At 40.9% G+C, this 20,141-nt stretch overlaps 1 protein-coding gene across 6 annotated transcripts in view; it reads right to left on the bottom strand.

Moving 5' to 3' along the window:
• PALLD (palladin, cytoskeletal associated protein) overlaps positions 1-20,141 on the bottom strand; it is a 422,012-nt gene that overhangs the window by 290,308 nt on the left and 111,563 nt on the right. Inside the window, exon 1 of one of the 6 annotated variants that reach the window (XM_033215647.1) lies at positions 8,503-8,781. The exons of the other annotated variants lie outside the window; for them this stretch is intronic. The gene's annotated coding sequence lies outside the window, so the exon portion shown is untranslated. Of the gene's footprint in view, positions 1-8,502; positions 8,782-20,141 lie in introns of those variants that run through there. 6 annotated transcript variants of the gene reach the window in all.

Here is a 20,141-nt window from a genome sequence, read left to right as displayed (position 1 = left end):
GGTGAATTCCAGGGACTTTTAATGTGCTAAGCTACTTGAGACAGTAGCTGGGGTTAAGAATTAAGAGGTGGAAGAATAGGATTAGAGTCCCAAATGAGTTGATGAATTGGAGTAGTAGTCAGGAACAAAGGGAAAAAAGCTCAATCGGAAAAGTTCTGGATACTGCATGGAGGAAACGATCATTATCACAAACACAGGCTAAGCAGTGTCCAGCCAAATGAGGATAATACGCTGAACATGAGCCAATGAGGCCTGACTATCTCTTGAAACATGAGCGTGAAAGTTGGCCGCACCAACTGAAGCACAGTTTGAAGGAACTGTGAGGTCATCGTCACTTTCTCATACCTTCATGAGACTTCTTTGTCCACTTCTGGACTTCACAGTTTGAGAGGCATGGAGCACTTGGATATAGTTCAACAGATAGAAATAAAGATGATGAAATTGTTGGAGAACAAGAACTGTGAGAAAAAGCAAAAAGATCTGCTATTATTTAACCTAAAAGACAGGCAAGCTAAGGGGAGACTTAACTCTTCTTGGCCATGAATTAAAGTTGAGTGGCAGGCAGGCTCACGCCTGTAATCCCAGCACTTTGGGAGGCCAAGGTGGGTGGATCACGAGGTCAGGAGATTGAGACCATCTTGGCTAACATGGTGAAACCCGTCTCTACTAAAAAATACAAAAAATTAGCTGGGCGTGGTGGTGGGTGCCTGTAGTCTCAGCTCCTTGGGAGGCTGAGGCAGGAGAATGGTGTGAACCTGGGAGGTGGAGCTTGCAGTGAGCCAAGATCGCACCACTGCACTCCAGCCTGGGCAATAGAGCGAGACTCCATCTAAAAAAAAAAAAAAAAAATGAGTGGCCAATAGTTCTTTGTAGCCTATTGAGGAGTGAACAGGTTTAAGTTCAGTGGAAAAGAAGTATGTTAAGTAAAAGAAGACATTTCTTATGATTACAGTCAGAGTCCAATCAGGCTGTTGTGGCAAGGGCGAAACTCCTTTCCAAACTTTTACCAAGGGGCCACACCAGACTGGAGGATGCGGACACAATAACATGCCCAGTTTAAACTATTTTGGCAACAATACTGACTGCATTTGGAATCAGCTCCAGCTCTGGCCTACAGCTATAATTGTGGGCAGTAAATTAACTTATCTGGGCCTCAGTTTCCTCATCTAAAAAATAAAGGCAACTGACCAACGACTTCTGTGGTTTTCACAGTTTTGAAAATTCACATTCTGTGATATTCAGAAGTAATATAAAGGCTGTATTTTACATGCTAAAATGTATTTCCAGTAAGAGGAAAAACAGTAAACATGTTGGGGAAACTGGCATTTGATCTAGGCTTGATGGGCTGATGTCATGGGCTGGGAAAACTGGGGAGAGCTACAAGATCCTTATGGGGAAGTATCTGCTTCTGAGAGAAAGGTGGGGAAGAGAATGTAGGATCTTCCAAAGAGGAATGTGTGGAGTGAGAGAGGAATGTGAGAGGGGTCAGCAAGCCACCCAGGAATAAGGACAGGAAAAGGAGAGGAGACGGTGAAGTTGAATGGGGGTAAGCTGATTGCTATGGTCTGGATGTTTATGCCCCACCCCCCACTCCCCCAAATTCATATAGTATTTAGGAAGTGGGGCCTTCTGGGAGGTGATTAGGTTATGAGGGTAGAGCCTCATGAATGGGATTAGTGCGCCTATAAAATAGGCCCAGGGGAGCTCGTTAGTTCTTCCAATATGTGAGATCACAGCAAGAAGGCGCCATCTATGAACCAGAAAGTGGGCCCTCACCAAACACTGAATCTACCGGCACCTTCACTTTGGACTTTTCAGCCTTCAGAACTGTGAGCAATAAACTTCTGTTGTTTATAGCGTATCCAGTTTATGGTACTTCATTATAGCCGCCAGAATGAACTAAACTATGGATTAAGATGAAGCTTTAGCTAAGGAACTAAGCAAACGACCTGATCTAGACTCAGAACAGCTGAGGAGACCCCCTTGAAGGCCTGCCAGATCAACTGCAAACTGAAACCAAGAGGACTGGGGCTGTACTCAGGTAGGACAGGGTCCCAGTTCTTCAGAGTCCTGAAGGTCTCAAAGCACAGCTTTGTGGTGAGACAGACTTGGTTTCCGTTTTGCCTCTGTTACTTAGTAGCCATGTGATCTTGGGTAAGATGCTTATCTTTGTTAGAACATAGTTTCCAGATAATAAAATAGGGGTAATATATCTACTTCATAATATTTTTGTGAGGATTAAAGGTGATTATGTGCCTGACACATAGTAAGTGAGGATAAACTGCTGTGATTCTGATTTTGGCTTGGGAATGGAATTAAGGCAGAATAAAAAGAAACATCTGTGACCTTGTGGTTTATAGAAAAGCCTGAAATTGGACTCCTATTAATAATGATGCAAACTGTTACATAGCATGCTCATCTATGTTCCCCCATTTGATCCTCAGAATTTTTTTTTTTTTTTAAGATGGATTCTCACTCTGTTACTTAGGCTGGAGTGCAGAGGCGTAATCTTGGCTTACTGCCACCTCTACCTCCCAGGTTCAAGTGATTCTCCTGTCTCAGCCAACCGGGTAGCTGAGATTACAGGTACTTACCACCATGCCCGACTAATTTTTGTATTTTTAGTACAGATGGGATTTCACCATGTTAGCCAGGCTAGTCTCAAACTCCTGACCACAAGTGATCCACCTACCTTAGCCTCCCAAAGTGCTAGGATTACAGGCATGAGCCACCGCGCCTGGCTAATCCTCAGAAATATTTAACTTTGAAATGGCTATTGTTAGCCCATTTCACAGATGAGAAATCAAGACCCAGAGTAGGAAATGCCTTGTCCAAGCTCAGTAAGTTGTAGAGTTGTGATAATTACTGATAATTACTTGTCTTCTGATCTCAGTCACTGCTTTTCTTTTTTTTTAATAAAAAGTAACATCTATTTCATGGGAGTGACATAGGAAGAACATGGAGACAGATTAGTTTTTAAAATTATAACCAGGTTAGCTGAGCAATGTGAGACTGAACTTGCAACTTGATGTGCTTGCTGGTAGTTGTCTACTGGTAGTCCCTTGTTCTAGAAAGGTTACTAGACACTAACTGGTACACCAGCCTGCTGAGACCTGTGCTGAGAGAGAAGGGAAGACTGGAGTGGGGCTCCTAGGCACTGTCTTCAGGGCAAAGCCCCTTTCATTCCCATTCTGCCACCAACCCCAATACAAGCAAAGTAAGTCTAGATCAGCACAGCTTTCTGCTTGTCACACCTGCTGAATGAACAGGATTCTGCCATTTCTATCTTTAAACAGAAACATTACCACTGATTTATAGTCATCACACTCTCTAGGAGTCCTTAATAAACTTTAAGATCATTACTGAGTCACTTAGCTCTTTTTTTCCTCTTCACAGAGTTACCAGTTTTCTGATCTCTCTTACAGAATTATTTCTAACCAACAAAGCATGCTTGTGACTCTCCTCTCCTACTTCAGATATTGATCTCAGGGCTGAACATTCACATCCAGTGAGGCAAGACTCACTGCTTCCGAGTCCAAGAGATGGATCACCCTGCCGAGCACTGGCCCTGTAGCTCCTCGTTTCCTTCTCATTCCCAAATGTCCTTGGACACTCTCTGGGGCTCTTTTCTGCACTAAGACTGTAAGAAAAGGGCTGATATTTTCTTTTCAAAATAGTTTAGATAGAGTCCTTCTAGAAGCAAGGAATATGACTAAGTGATTTCTTAAAGTCCCTTCCAGCCAGTGATTCATCAGACACAGAATTTTCAGCTGGAATGGCCTGTAATTTTCTGGGCCAAATGTCTCATTTTTGCAAATGAGGAGAGTGAGTTCTATAGAGGTTGAGAATTGTGGGGGCTGCTTGCTACAGTGGACAGATCATGAGACTTGAAGTTAGAAGTTCTGGGTTTTTGGTTTATCTTCTGGGACAATCTCATTCTGTCACTCAGGCTGGAGCACAGTGGCACAATAGTAGTTCACTGCAGCCTTGAATTTCTGGGCTCAAGCAATCTTCTCGTCTCTGCCTCCTAGGCAGCTAGGACTACAGGTACACACCACCACACTGGGCTAATTTTATTTTTTGAAGGGATGGGGTCTCACTATGTTGCCCAGGCAGGTGTCGAACTCCTGGCCTCAAGTGATCTTCCTGCCTTGGCCTCTCAAAATATTGCGATTACAGACAGATGCCTATGAGCCACCATGTCTGGCAGAAGTTCTGAGTTTGAGGTCAAACTCTATCACTCACATGCTTTGTGACCTTGAGCAAGTCAGTAACCTCTAGAGCTCCAGTTTCCATACTTGCAGAATGAAAATAGTGCCACCTGCCCCACCTGCTTCCAAATGTGGTTCTGATGATCACATGTCATATTTAGGAAGGAAATGATCCAACATAATAGTGTTTTATCAATGCTGCATTATTAAATAGCTGGTTCAAGGTCACATAGTGGCAAAACCAGGATCCTCAATTCCAATGTAGTTTGATTTCCATCATACAATGTTGCCTTCTTGACATTTTTCCAATTCTATAAGATTTTCTCATCAGGTACACACTAATTTGGTCTCCACATGTTTTCCTTTAAATCCCTGGACACACACACAGACTCAAACTGTAGGAATCCAGGCTGGCTCAGATGGATCACAGACCAGCAACTATGAAGGGTTGGTGGGAAGATCTCATGCAGCCTTCCATTACATCACAGTCATGGCCCTCAGACCCTGGGTTGATGACTGCCAAGGGACTGGCCATGCTCACAAGCACGCTTTCCATGGCACTTCTCTAGCTAGTGTCATAACACCAAATTACAAGTTGGAGCTGGCTATTTGATAGCTTGTAATGGACTGTTAGACTATGGCATATGCCTTGAGGATTGAAATAGGATGAACCGGAGCCACAGAGTGAAGTGATAATAGATACTTTTAAGTTCATGCTGGACAGAGATTTGGGAACCTGTTCAGTGGTAATAGGTGGTTTACTGTGCCAATTTGTGGTAGCCCACATAGGAGAGGCAGGAGATGGCTGCTTAGTCTCACAAATGAAGTGTTGCACCCAAGTGTTATGTGTTCCCATGGACCACTAATGAGAAGGAGCCCCTGGTCTCTGAGCCCTATTATCACCATTCTGGCATTGGAAAAGATCGACCATGCTTTATTTGGCCCCATTATTCATCATAGGGTATACTGAACCCTTAGGAGGTTGAGCAAAACCATCTCTCCCAGTCAACAAGTGACATGGATGCACTGCCAGTGCTGATATGCTGTGGCCCTGGGGTACCCTGGGACAGACTGGCCCTTGTCTCTTTCATAACTGATGGCTTCCCAAGCTTGACATGAGAAAGAAACCTTCTTTCCGTTATTGGAGAGAATTGGGTCTCTTCTCTGGCAATGGTATTGGCCCTTGAAGAGAACAACAGACAAATCCTATGTTTTCCTGTTTTCTTTAAACATAAAAAGTTTTTCAAACTTTCAGAAATAATGGGGAGGTCAAGCATATAACAAATAGGGAGTACAGCTCTTCGCTCAGAGCAATAAAAAAGAAAAAAAGGGAAAAAACACTGAGAGCTAGTTCAGCCAACAATTTCCATGTTTAAAAAAAAAGTTCAAGTTGGAGCCATGTGGTCTCAATAAAGTAGTAAAATATATTTTCTTTACCCTATACTTCATATGCCCATAACCTTCCTTTTAAATCATCTCTAACCAGCCCCAAATCACTCTGACCGCAAATCATTTGGTGGCTTTGGTCTCCAGGAGATGGAATGTGCTAGAGTAGACGGGGAGTCGCTACCAAGTGTGCTCTGAGGGAGCCTCCACTCCCCTCGCTCAGGCACACAGACCCCAGCAAAGCCTTGAAAAGGTTCCGCGCTGAGATAGCACATGACATCATAGCCCAATCATTCAGGAAAAAAACTGCAAGGCTGCAGAATAGCACAACATGCCACAAACCACAGTGGGCAGATAAAGTCGAAGAACAGCTTTTCTTACGAAAACATTCCCAAATACCACAGGCAGCTGGCAGAGGCACGTTTAATTACATTTACAGAAAAACCACTGTATCCATTAGCCCCACCATCTTTGGGGCCGACCAACAAATGGCAAGGTCACTGAAGCCCGTCTTGGAAATGGAAAAGCCAGGAGAGCTCGAAGTTTATGTCATTACATTTTATAATATGTGTTACGATGAGAAATGACCCAACTGTGAAATCATTTGATAGGCTTTGAAAGGACGTCCAAGTGAACCAGACCTCAATCATAACCTATCTTTAAATGTATAGCTGAAGATTAGGTGCAGCCCAAGGTGTGAGAAATGAATTATTCAATCCATGATTAATTTAAGAGACACCGAGCTTGTTCTGGGCATAAACAAAGCTCATGCGACTGCCATCTGCCATCACATCAGAGGATCCAGTCTTGTCTTCTGCAAGTGCCATTGGAGCTTTTGTTTATTTATTATTATTTTTTTAAAGAAACTGCTCAAAGAGCTAAGTATACAGACTTTGAAGGGATGGTAAATGTATTGGATGTGCCTTTAGGCATCTCAGAGAAACAAAGTTCAACATACATTGGCAAAGTACGATTAAAGCTTGATGGAAAAAAGTGTCCAAATAAAAATGTTATTTTAGAGAGTAAACATCTTACAATAATTGCTTAAGTGGGAGTTTTAAAGAAAACTCTGCAGAACCTTCCATGAGACAAGAGGGATGTGCCTAAAAAGTCTCCTGTAGTTTCTAATTTTAGCCCTAGAGAGCAATCATTGCTATTTCTAGTCTGTGATTTCATTTAAATGAAGGGAGACTTTCAATAGCAAAAAGAAAAAAAGACTCAGCAAAACCATACAACAAATAAACAACAAATGTAAACACTATAGTGATCAAAGTAGGTCTCTTTCCTAGAGGAACAATGAAAAATTATATAATAGCTATAGACACTCATGTCTACTAGCTATGATCTTTTCAGAAACATGTTATTTTATAGCTTCCTAAGGTATCTGGCAACAATATTTTCCATCAAACACCCAAGGATAACTTTCCATTTCAGTTGGGGGTGGGTAAGCTCAAATGCATGCTCATAACATCTTCATGTAACCTCTGTAACAACCATGGGGGGAAATGTAAGAGTCTTGGGTTACTGAAAATAACCTGTTTGCCATTATATGGGCAATTATAAGCTGGAACTTGCTTTTTTAAAATTGCTGGGTTCAGCAGAGATTTCCCATGGATTTATCGGCAACAGAAATAAACAAGTATTCCATTGAGCTCCACTTGGAAGTGTGAGAAGGGCTAATAGAAAGTCTTCTTCATCATTTGGACAGGAATTCAACTTAACCTACTAGGATGTTAAATTACATTCTAATATCCTGATGATTTTCTTAATCATCAGAAAGCTGAAAACATGCTGGTCCTTGGAGGACAGCCCCCTTCTCAGGGGGCTTCCCCCACTGCCCCTCTCCTCACATTCCATCACCCCTTTCCTTGTCAGTAGCCTACCTGCCAGTGAAGCGAAAGGTGACTTCAGCATCCTGGGAGTGTTCAGGTGCCAGGGTCTCTATGCTTGTAATGCAAATAGGTTAGGGGAACTCTCTCCGTAAAAGTCATGCTGTTACTTCTGGATTAAATAATTTCAGGAACTCACCAAAATTGAATATTTATAAAAGTGTCAGCAATGCTTTCCATAAAAACTAATGGAGAATGTCAGTTTTTCAGTCTTTCCATGGTAGAGGAGTCATCAGGAATGCATTCTTCCCTATTGTATTCTGCCTGCCACTTGTTCCCTAAGAACCACAGCCAACTGAATGCTAACAACAGGGACCCCGTCCAAAGGGAGAGAAGGAGAACCGGGAAAGTAGCATTGGATTTTGTTAGACAAAGAACTGCAATCAAGTGAAACCCAAGAAAACAAACAAGCAAACAATTTTGAGGCAACTGAAGAGCAACAGGTGTGAAAACGCCCAGATTTCTCATGGGAAAAAATCACCAAAACCTTGTGAGAAAGAAACAAAGCGTTTCCAGCTAGACCTCATTCAGCAACCGAGCAGCTCTTAGGCTGTCAGAAATTGATCGCTTTGTGAAAGTTTCCTTCTATTTCAACCGAGGATGGAGCCGATTACAAAGTAATTAGAAAAAATAAAAACACGTTGGGCTCAAACCTCTGCAGGCAAGTTAAACACATGAAAGAGAAACTTCTCTGAAAGTATCAATTTTTTTTAATTAAAAAAAAAAGGCGAGGGGGGTAAGAAAGATTATTCAACCTCACGCCTTTCTCCCCTCCCCCACCCCAACTCTAACAACAGACAAGTCCCGCGGAGCAGGACCCGCCCCCGCCAGCCCCCACCCAAAGAGGAGTCCGAAGAAGGGATTAGGAAAACCGTGATGGAACACGGTATTCTGAGTCCACTTCAACTAAACACCCCAAACAGTACTCTTCGCATGAGTACTTGCATGCCACTGCCTGGAAACGCTGCAAAGCTTTATTTCCTGCATGTTTACATAGATTTAATGCTGCCACTTACCAGTTGGGCACAAAACGCCGTCTGCCCCCACTCCCAAACAAGCTCCTCTTGGGGGTCTTTCAGATCTCGCTTATTCCCAGCTTGCAACTTCTGGGCTCTGAATGCGATCTAGTTTGCAGAATGCAACGAAGAAAATTAACCCGCAGCCGCGCTGCCGAAAGGCCGGCCCCTCTCCGGCTGCGCTCCAGACGTGTCCTGGGCCCCGCCGGCTCCCGGGAAGCCTCCTGGCGGCGCAGCGGCCACGACTCAGGCTCAGTGAGAGGCCACCCGTCTGCAGCGCGCGAGTGCGCCGCGTCTCGCCGAGGGGCGCGTGTGCGCGGAGTGAGTGTGTCAGAGAGCAGGGCTGCTGGGGAGGGGGAGAGGGTGTGTCCTGGGGAGGAATGCTGCTAATGTCCAGAAATAACTCCCCTCACTCCATGCCCTTATCGCACTTAGGACCGCTTTTGCGTTGCCCCGGGGCGGGGAGATTGCAAGAAGGTAACACGCACGTTCCACTAGCGATTTCTAAAGCCACTCCCCATTCAGCCGTGGTTTGAGGCATTCCCTAAAGACCTCTGTTCGTTTAGGAAACGTTGCAGCTCTCAAGGGGGAAATCCAAGAGGCAGCTAGTAATGAATTTGTATTACTGATAAAAGAAATCAACGTCCAGCTTGGGGTTCCTTCTACAGCCTTCCACGCAAGGTATCTTTCAGTTGTACTCTCCATCTCCGTTACCTCTTGTGAGTTAAATTGCCCCTCTGATGCCGCCTTACTGCAAAGCCATAAATTAATTATCCCATTACAAATAAAGTCCCTAGGAAAAGGAATGCCAAGAATAAATCTGGTCTTTGTTCTTTTTTATGTTGAACAAGTCTGCCATTAATCAAGTCTTTCCACCGATGTCTAGGGAACAGACCCAAGGTTGCGACTCATTGAGGGATGAACATGTGTACGTCTGGTTGTCCTGCAGTCTTTCTCTGAGGCATTATGTCATAGTGACTCAGTTACCACACAGACGGATATTAGGGAGAAACAATAGGAGAAACAAAACCAACCATTTAATAAAGACCTATCTGTTGCCAACTCTAAACCCACTGGCAGACAGTGCTTAATTTTTACACAATTTTAAGGATTATTTCACTACTTCCATCCTCCAGTCCCAGAACTGCTTGTCATTGGCCAGTCTGAGAAAGAGAGCACAAATTGTTTGAAAATTTAGGGAAGAAACTCAAAAAGGACCCATGAAGCTATTAATTTTAATGGAGCCTATGAAATATCAAAGATGTGACAGATTTTTGAATTAGAAACCATATCAAAAAGTGTGTTCCGGAAATAGAATCATCTTGAGAGGTAGATAATATAGTGCAAACATTATTTTTTAAGTGAAAATAAAAATGTTAAAAGCGTTCAGTGTCTATATCTTTAGTTCATATTTATTATCCTGAGGAAGTGGTGAGTCATGAAATACTGAATTTTTTTCTTCCTTATTAAATTTTCCCCTCTTTGGGAATCAATGTAAACTTAATAAGGACGAGGTTACTTTTGAGACTGAAAATATTCTGGGGTTGGCAGGTTCAGTCCCTTCTTGTATGTCATTAGATCTTTTTATTTATTTTTTTTCCTCTACACTTCAGTTGTAAAATTTTATTAGGGTCATTGAATAACAAGAGCCAAATACTTCTGTTCATCTGAAAGGCATCACAGTGAAGCAGGGTGGCCCTGTTGGGTGAGTCTTGCTAAGACACATTTCAGGTCCTTACCACCTTTCTCATCTCCAGCAAGGGTTGTTAGAAAGATCTTTCCTCTGTGAGTTAGGAGGGACATTTTATTAATTAAAATGCCAAGGTGAAAGTAGAAGGAAACATTTGGAGGGTTTCAGTATATGATCACCATGAGCTCAGAAATCTGAGGCAGCCCCTCCCACTACTTTCGCTAAACCTGTGAATGTTTTAGAAGTCTGAAATTTCGTCGAAACACCCAACATATATAAATGTCTTAGACAGAGAGGACACTCCTTTTAGTGGTCCTGCTTGCTTGTGGGGACGAAACTGAAGGGTAGATGAAATTTCTGCTGTTCTTCCACACAAGTAGGCTACCTTTTGGGTGGCAGCTATTAGTGGTGTCAAATGTTACGGAAAACTCTGCCTTTTGTTTCTGTGATGTGCCTGCCCATTTGCTTGTGCTCCAAATGAGAACTATCCCAATGTTACACGTTTTGTGGCGTTTTAGGGTCAGGAGAGGTAGTGGTGACAGTGATTTTTGATGGTGATCTACCCCACCCAGGAAGGGATGGGAGGGTGGGGGAGCTTGTTGAAAATGCAGATTCCCCTGATCCCTACTCAGAACTACTGAATGACAATCTTTGGGAGCTGACATCAGCTTTTTTTTTTTTTTTTTTTTTTTTATAATTTAAAGTTTTGAATAAGTAGTACATTTATATAATTTATATAAAAGTGCATGCACCACAGTCTCCTTTCTACCACTCTTCCCCATATGCCCAGTCCATGCATCTCCTTCCAGGTAACTACTGATAATAGTTTTCTCCATAGACTTCCAAGTTTCTTTTGGCCTACATTCTTACTCTTTTTCTTTATTTCTTAAAAATACTATAGGCAGGACCAAGCGCAGGGGCTCATATCTGTAATCCCAGCACTTTGGGAGGCTGAAGCAGGCGGATCACCTGAGGTCAGGAGTTCGAGACCAGCCTGGCCAATATGGTGAAACCCCATCTCTACTAAAAATACAAAAATCAGTTGGGCATGGCGGCGGACGCCTGTAATCCCAGCTACTTGGGAGGCTGAGGCAGGAGAATTGCTTGAACCCAAGAGGCAGAGGTTGCAGTGAGCCGAGATCACATCATTGCACTCCAGGCTGGGTGATAAGAGTGAAACTCCATCACAAAAAAAAAAAAAAAAAAAAAAAAAAAACTATAGGCAGAACAATAACTTGACTTCGCCTTACTTCTTCACTTAAATATATATACACTTTATAGTCCTTTCCACATTGTATGTTCATTAATTCATTTGTTTGGAAACAAGCACCTGTTGAAGACCTACTTCATGCCACGGACTATTATGTATGTTGGTGACACAGGAGGGGACAAGCTGATAAAAGTTTCTGTCCCTTGGTATTTGTATCTGGGGTAGGGGGCACATTAGGCAGAAAATAAACATACTAAACAAGAGAATTCTGTGTTGAGTTAGGACATAATAAGAGCAGTTGAACACACTGAGCAAGAGAACGGGCGTTGGGAATGTCGGGGTAATTTTAATTTAGAATGGAGCGGCCGGGGGCGGCTTTCTTGAGACAGTGACGTGTGAGCAAAGACTTGATCATGGTAAGGGAGTAAGTGAGCATTGGGATTATTTGGAGAGTATGGTGATCCAGGCAGAAGAATCTAGTGCGAAGGTCTTAAGGAGGCACCATGCCTAGCACATTTGAGGAACAGCAAAGGGGACAATGTGACTGAAACAGAGAAAGTGAGATGTAGAATGTCATATGAAGTCAGAGAGACAGGACAGCCAGATGGTGTAGGACCATGTAAACCAGTGTTAAGTATTTTAGGATTTACCCTCAGAGCAACAGCCAGCCATTGGGGGGGCTTGAAAAGAGGACAGATGTGATGAGACTTACATGCATATCAGTGCAGAGTAAACATGCTTATGTTTAATGTGGCATAGCATTCCCTTGGATAAATGCATCACAATTTATTCAATCAGAATCCCACTGATAGACATTTGACTTGTTTCCAATCTTTTGCTATTAAACAATGTTACAAATGTCCACACATGACATTTTACACTTGTGCAAGTATATCTACAGTATTAATTCCCACAAGTGGGATTACTGGATTTTACATTTCAAATTTTGATAAATACAGCCAAGTTGCCTTTCAAAGGGCTGAACCAATTTACACTTCCACTAACAATGTTAAATAGTACTTGTTTCCCCACAGCCTTGCCAGCAAAATGTGCAATCAAACTTCTGGGTGTTTGCCAATCTGATAGGTGAAAGGTGATGTCTCAAGATAGTTTTGACTTGCATTTCTCTGGTTTTGAGTGAAGTTGAGCAAGTTTTTTATACATTTAAGAGCCAATTCTATTTCCTCTGTTGTGGCCTTATTGTTTATATACTATTCCCATATTTTATTGGGTTCTTGGTCTTGTTCTTCAGAGTTCTTGAAACTCCATGTATGTTAAGGAGATTATCCCTTTGCGTTAAGAGCTTCAGATTGTCTTCTTATTTTGCCATTTGTCTTCTGACTTGGCTCATGATATCTTGCGACGTTAAAAAAAATTTCCAATTTTTATTTAATTGAATTTATCAATTTTTAAATGAGTCATAGATAGGCCTATCTTATCCTATGTACTCTTTGATTTTATTTTTGATATTTAGATATTTGGTCCATATATATCTCTATATCTATATATCTATATATGCATGTTGGAGACAGAGTCTCACTCTGTTACCCAGGCTGGAGTCCAATTGTATAATCTTGGCTCACTGCAACCACTGCCTCTCAGGTTCAAGCGATTCTCCTGCCTCAGCCTCCCAAGTATCTGGGACTACAGGTGCATGCCACCACGCCTGGCTAACTTTTGCATTTTTAGTAGAAATGGGTTTTTGCCGTGTTGGCCAGGCTGGTCTCGAACTCCTGACTTCAGGTGATCCACCCGCTTCAGCCTTCCAAAGTGCTGGGATTACAGGCATGAGCCACCATGCCTGGCCAGTTCATTTATATTTTATCCTAGTTTAGTGTATAAGGTATTAAGAGATGGATCTTACTTTATTATTAATAATCCAGTTGCCCCACTACCACTTTCAAAAAGAATAATTTTTTAAATGTTAGTTTTAAAAAACACATAAAATGTACCATCGCAATCATTTTTAAGTGTACAGTTCTGTAGTGTTAAGTGTGTTCATGTTTTTGTACAAAAGATCTCCAGAACTTTTCATCTTGCAAAATGGAAGGCTATACCATGGAACAACTTTCTATTTCTCCCTCCTCCAAGCCCCTGACAACCACTGTTCTTTTCCATGCTTATATGAATTTGACTACTTTAAATACCTCATATAAATTAAATCATGCAGTATTTGTCTTTTTGTGACTGCTTTATTTCACTTGGCGTAATATCCTCAAAGGCTCATCCATACTGTGGCATGTGGCAGGAGTTTCTTCTTTTTAAGGCTGAATAATATTCCACTGTATGTCCGTACCACACTGTTTTTTTTTTTTTTTTTTTTGGAGGCAGGGTCTTACTCTGTTACCCAGGCTGGAATGCAGTGCCATAACTTTGGCTCACTGCAGCCTCAATCTCCAGGGCTCCAGTGATCCTCCCACCTCAGCCTCCCAAGTAGCAGGGACTACAGGTGTGTGCCACCATACCCGGCTAATTTTTGTAGTTTTAGTGGAGGCAGGGGTCTTGCCAAGTTTCCCAGGCTGGTCTCTTATCTCCTGGGCTGAAGCAATCCACCTGCCTCTGCTTCCTACAGTGCTTGGATTACAGGTGTGAGCCACGGCGCCTGACCACCACTTTTTCTTTATCTGTTAGTCCAACAGTAGATGTTTGGGTTGCCCACACCTCTTTGCTATTGTGAATAATGCTGCTATGAATGTAGATGAGCAAATATCTCTCTGAGATCCTGCTTTCATTTCTTTTGGCTATGTACCCAGAAGTGAGACTGATTTTGATAGTGGCTGTACCATTTTACATTTTCACCAATAGTGCATATGAGTTCCAATTTCTCCACACCCTTGCCTACACTTGTTAACTTTCTGTGTTCTTCATAGTAGCCATCTTAATGGGTGTTAGGTGATATCTCATTGTGGTTTTGATTTTCTCTTCTCTAGTAATTAATGATGTTTAGCATCTTTCCATATGCTTGTTGGATTACTATTGTAATTACAATTACTATTGTAAATGGGGTATTTTACATGTTGGCCATGTAAATTTCATCTTTGGAGGAATGTCTATTCAAGTCCTTTGCCCATGTAAAAATCAGTTTTTTGTTGTTGTTGTTGTTGAGTTGTAGGAGTTCTCTCTCTCTTTCTCTCTCTATATACAGAAAATACCCTATTTACAATAGTAATAACAAATATAAAATACCTATGAATAAACTTAATATATGTCCAAGAAACATATGAAAAAAACTGTAAAACATTTCCAAAGGACACAAGATAAGATTTGAACAGATAGAAAGAACTACCGTTTTCTTGGCTAGAAAGACTTGATAACATAAAGAAGTCAACTTTCTCTGTTAATTATTTAAATTTCTCTCTCTCTCTCTCTCTATATATATATATTTCCTGGATATTAACCCCTTATTGGATATGTGATTTGCAATTATTTTCTTCTGTAACATAGGCTGACCTTTCACTCTGTTGATTGTGTCCTTTGATACACAGAAGTTTTTAAGTTTGATATAGGCCCATTTGTCTATTTTTGCCTCCGTTGCCTGTGCTTTGCCTCACCACCACTACTTCATGATAATCATCTTTTACCCTGTTTTGAGATGCTATTATCATCATGTATTAAATTCCTGTGTATAGTTGAGTCTATGGGCGTTACATTTCTATTTCCTTGGTTGATTTTTTTAGTTTGGATGCTACCACCACACCAATTAAATATCAACGCTTTTAATATTTACTTAATATCTAATATCTAATCACTTCTATTATAAGTTTAATATCGTTTCTCATTGCTCTTCTGTTTCCCAGTTTTCCTTATTATTTTTCCATATAAACTTCAGAGTAAACAATAATAGAAACTCATATTCCTATTTGTATCATCAGAATTACATTTAAATAATTAACATAGAGAAAGTTGACTGCTTTATGGTATCAAGTCTTTCTAGCCAAGAAAAAGGTAGTTCTTTCTATCTGTTCCAATCTTACTCTGTGTCCTTTGGGCATGTTTTACAGTTTTTTTCATATGTGTCTTGGACACGTATTAAGTTTATTCATAGGTATTTTATCTTTGTTATTACTATTGTAAATGGGGTCTTTTCTCTCATTACATCTTCTAGCTGGATATAATTAACTAATTACAGTGTATTCATTGTGTGCCATTCTATCTTACTCATATTGTTTATAAATATTTCCCAATTTTCTTGTATTTCTAAGTATATAATATAATCTAAAAATAAAGATTAACCATCTGCTCTCCAATGTTTATACTTTCAGTTTCTTTTTCTGTTCAAATTTCATTATCTATTAGGTCTAGTGCAATGTTAAATAACAGTAGTAATAGTGGGCATTCTTGTCTTATTTTTTATTTTAATGGAAATGGCTCCAGTGATTACCCATTGCCCAGTGATTCAGGGCATGATGTGGGCTTTGGGCTGAGAATGATCTATTTTATTATGCTAAGAAAATAATAATTTGTTCTTAGAGACCTTTTATTTGGGAGGGGGGTGTGGTGGATCAAGTGTGATTATTGACTTTTGTCCAAATGCTCTTTTTGGTATCTTTGGAAATGATCATATTTTTTTTCTCCATAGAGCTATTAATTTAATGGAATATAATAAATTTCTTGGCCATGAATTATTCTTGCATTCCTACAACAAGCTCCATTTGGTCATGGTAATTATGTTTTAAATGTGCTAGTAAATGCTGTTTGCCAGTATTCATTTAGAATTTTCTGTATTGATATTGATAACTGAGATTTTGATAACAATTTTTTGTTTTAATGCATTGTGACAAAAAATATTATTTGTAATGTTTGTATCTTTTGGAATTTATTGACTTTCTTTGTGGGCCTAACCTATGGTCGATTTTCATATGTTTCCTGGCCACTTGAAAAAATGATATTAGATAATATGGAGATATTTTCAGGATACAGAGTTTGTTTCAGAATAACATATCTTATTATGTTATCTATGTCTTTTCTGAACTTAAGATATGTTGACTTATTTATTATGGACTGAGTTTTCATTTCTGTCTATTCTTTCATCTTCTGTAATTCCTGCTTTACACAGTGGCTACTGTGTTGTTTAATATATATTCATAATTGCTGTAGCCTCATTTTGAGTTTCACTATTTAGCATTACAAAGTGCGCCTTTTCTTACTATATTAATTCCTGGCCTGAATTCCACTTCACCTGAGAGTAAGGTCATAACCTTGCTTTTTCAGTTCCCTTTCCCTGGTATGCCTTTCCTTATTCGTTCACACTTAGGCTTTCTGAACCACTTCGATCTATGTGTGTCTCTCTTGTACAGGGCTTCTGTCTGTTAGGCAGTTCGCCACCTACATCCTCACCTACCCAGTCCCTGCATCTGCAATTGCTAAACCACAGAGATAGCTTTCTACCATTGCTCTTCAGAGAAATATTTTTTCCCTGGTGCTTTGTGAGATGCTAACACATAGTTTGCTTATGTGAGCATTAAAGTGATTATTTCACGAACCACGTGTTTGTATTTGTAACTTAGGCTTATAATTAAAGTATTATTTCAGAAATCCCTATTATTTCTATAATAGAGTAGCTTAAACAACTACTTCCAGATTCAGGTTTAGTGGTGATACAAATAATAAGTTGGGCAGCCTGACACGTGATCTCTTTGGATCCTTCCAGTAGTACTATGAGTTTGGCACAGCAGGTATCCCCATTAAACAGATGGTAGAGACTGAGGTAAGGTTTCCAAAAAAGTGTGTTTCCTCACGGTTTCTTACACAAGTAGATAGACAGTTTAGCTTTCAGGTGTACAACAGAAAGGCCTTGATGTAGATATTTTCTAAGACTCAAAGGACAGAGTGTCAATTAAATAATAAGTACATTGATAGTGGGCTTAACTCTCCCATGACAACATTAATGCTGTTGAAACACTGAGGGTTTTCTTAGGGAGGCTATGGAATCTGCATCTCTGGGGAAACTTGAAAAATAAAAGGGATCCTCATTTCTTTGGAACAGCTTGAGTGTGGTCTTGCCCCAAGGCACGGGTGACTGGATAACCTCCAGTGTCCCCTTCCTCTGGAATGCTTCAAAGAACATCTCAGGGGGTCTGGGTCATTCATTTTCTAACTTAGGCACCGGAAGTATGATCTGTCAGGAGATTGTTATCAACGATATTCAGATTTAAAAGCATAAAGTGGTTATGTAACAAGATGCTACCTAATGGAGAAATTTAAGAAAGGACCTGATTACAGCATAATAATGCTACTTCTCTTTTGGGCTTAGGGACGGGGAGATTGCAATCAACTTCAAATTCCCTCATGTTAAAGAAAACAAATGCGCTTCCACATTTCTTCTGGACTGAAAGAAAAAAGGGGGAAATACATGGAAATATTTCACATTGAGACACTTCAGGATAATGTTTTTCTCTAACCAGAAATCCCCAGGTTGTCCTGAAACTCAACATCTGAATCATGCCGACTGGTGAGAGACATTGTTTGAGCAAGACTGGAATTCTGAACATTCTTCAAGGCTTCATAAAAATCCCAAAATGATGGACCAGTGCTTATGTTGTGGTCATGCAAAGAAAAGCCCCCTTGTGATTCGGGATTGAGTTTGTTCTTTTTATATTTATAGTATCTACACTGAAGGAATGTAGAATTTGGCATGGGGAGGAGGATGGGGAAAGTGAGGAATGGAGACCAGATTTTGTCTGCCTGTGAGGGGCTGTGTATGTGTGTGTTTTGACCTAGAGCCTATGGAATAGGGGAGAGAGAGTATTTGATAGTTTTGTTCATTTGTTTTTAAAGCAGAATCTTCCTCAGGTCTCTGGTGCGAGGAGTGACTGGAAGAATTTTTTACTTTCCTTGTTAGCAGCACCATCTGTTTACAATGAAAGCTTGGCTTCCACTTTTTGGTGCAAATAAAAACCCTAGGGTGCCCATATAACTCAAACAGATGAAGCATGTGTTCGCAGACCTGAGGAATCAGGTCTTTTGCGTGCAAAGGACTTTTACAGTAGATTTACACAGCATCGTATCCCTCCATAAATTCAGGAAGAAGCTTCTGAGAAGCAAAGGTGGGCCATAGGCCACTGGAATTCACAGCTTGCTTATCTGCCACCTAACGAAGTGACGGACCCCTTGGGTCACACCTACCAAGAGAGAGGTTGGCAAATGGCAAAGGGGCCATTTAGTAAAATTCCTTTCACCACCTATGGAATTTATATACATTTGGGAGAGGGACTTATATACCAAAACAAGGAAATATGGAAATATGGTCAAATGGTCTTTACAAATTCCAGATAGAACGGCATATTTCCATAAATAGCAAAGCTTAAAGTAAGCAGATGAGAAAAATTTCTAGGACTGACTATCAAGACTGCGGTGGCGGAAGGAGTAAGGAGCTGAAAATAGGAGCAGGGCGCCTTTTTTCTCACCCTGGTTTGTGTTGTGTAGCAGCCCAAGCAGAAGTTCCATAGAGCCTCACTTGTGGGCTAGGGATTTTTACCCTCTCCCCAGGAATAAACTCTAGGTAAGGATTTGTAAGACAATGGCAACAGTGAATAGACTGTACATCTGGAAAAGTTTTTGTAGTGATGAGAGAAGTTTTGCATAATATAATTTGCATGCCATAGATCAATCAAGTGTTCATTCATTGTTTATTGAGTCTTCCCTCAGCTAGGTTGTCTGGTGGAAGCCTAGGCTGAACTTTCAGAGGCTTATCAATGACTAGGGAAGAGAAAAATAACACAAAGCAAACTTATAGTTATTTGAGACAACTGGAAAATAATTAAATATGCATCTGCTAGTCTGGAATTGCAGTTTTCAAGTTGTGTGCATCAGATCAAATGGGTCTTGTCAAAATGTGGATTGCCAGGCCCCACTTGGATTCAGAGGGCCAGCACAGGCCCTCTGTATTTGAAACAAGTGTTCTCAGCTGTTTGATGAAAATGAACTTCAAAGCCTACTTTGAGAATCACTAATTTATAATGTTACTTTATTTTTTAAAAAGTGGGGAAAGTAACGTTTGTTACTTTTACTACTCATAGTTTTTGCATATACTGTGTTGTTTAATTTTGAGGTAGAGACCCACGGTTTAGCCAGAAATTTAGTCAGGGTCTGCATCTAAAGTCTAGGATCTTCCCTTGACAAGCATGCTGCTGTCTTTTCCCACAAGGACAGAAAGTCAGGGCGTGTGAGGCTGGCCACACAGACTAGGGTGCCCTGTGTTTGTTCCCTGGCTTGTTCCTTAAGCCAGCCTCTACATGGTGCCCAAAGTTATCTATCAAATGCAAATCTGACTGTGGCATAATATTATACTTTATTACCCTGTGATGTATTTTTTTTCACTGAGCACTATAATTTGGACTTCTTTTTGGTTGAGTTCCCTGGTTTTTTGCCCAATGAAAAATAATAATAATTATTTTTTTTGAGATGGAGTCTCAGTCTGTCACCCAGGCTACAGTGCAGTGGTGCGATCTCGTCTCACTGCAACCTCTGCCTCCCAGGTTCAAGCGATTCTCCTGCCTCAGCCTCCTGAGAAGCTGCAATTACAGGTGCATGCCACCACGCCTGGGTAATTTTTGTATTTTTAGTAGAGACGGGGTTTCACCATGTTGGTCAGGCTGGTCTCGAACTCCTGACCTCGTGATCCACCTGCCTTGGCCTCCCAAAGTGCTGGGATTACAGGAGTGAGCCACTGCGCCCGCCCAGCCCGATAATTTTTGTTGAAATAACATTAAAGCAAGCACAAAATTAAGTATCATTAAT

Source organism: Trachypithecus francoisi, unplaced genomic scaffold (genome assembly GCF_009764315.1).
Source record: "Trachypithecus francoisi isolate TF-2019V2 unplaced genomic scaffold, Tfra_2.0 Lachesis_group1, whole genome shotgun sequence".
Taxonomy (NCBI): Eukaryota; Metazoa; Chordata; class Mammalia; order Primates; family Cercopithecidae; genus Trachypithecus; species Trachypithecus francoisi.
This window is presented reverse-complemented; position numbering and strand designations above follow the sequence as displayed.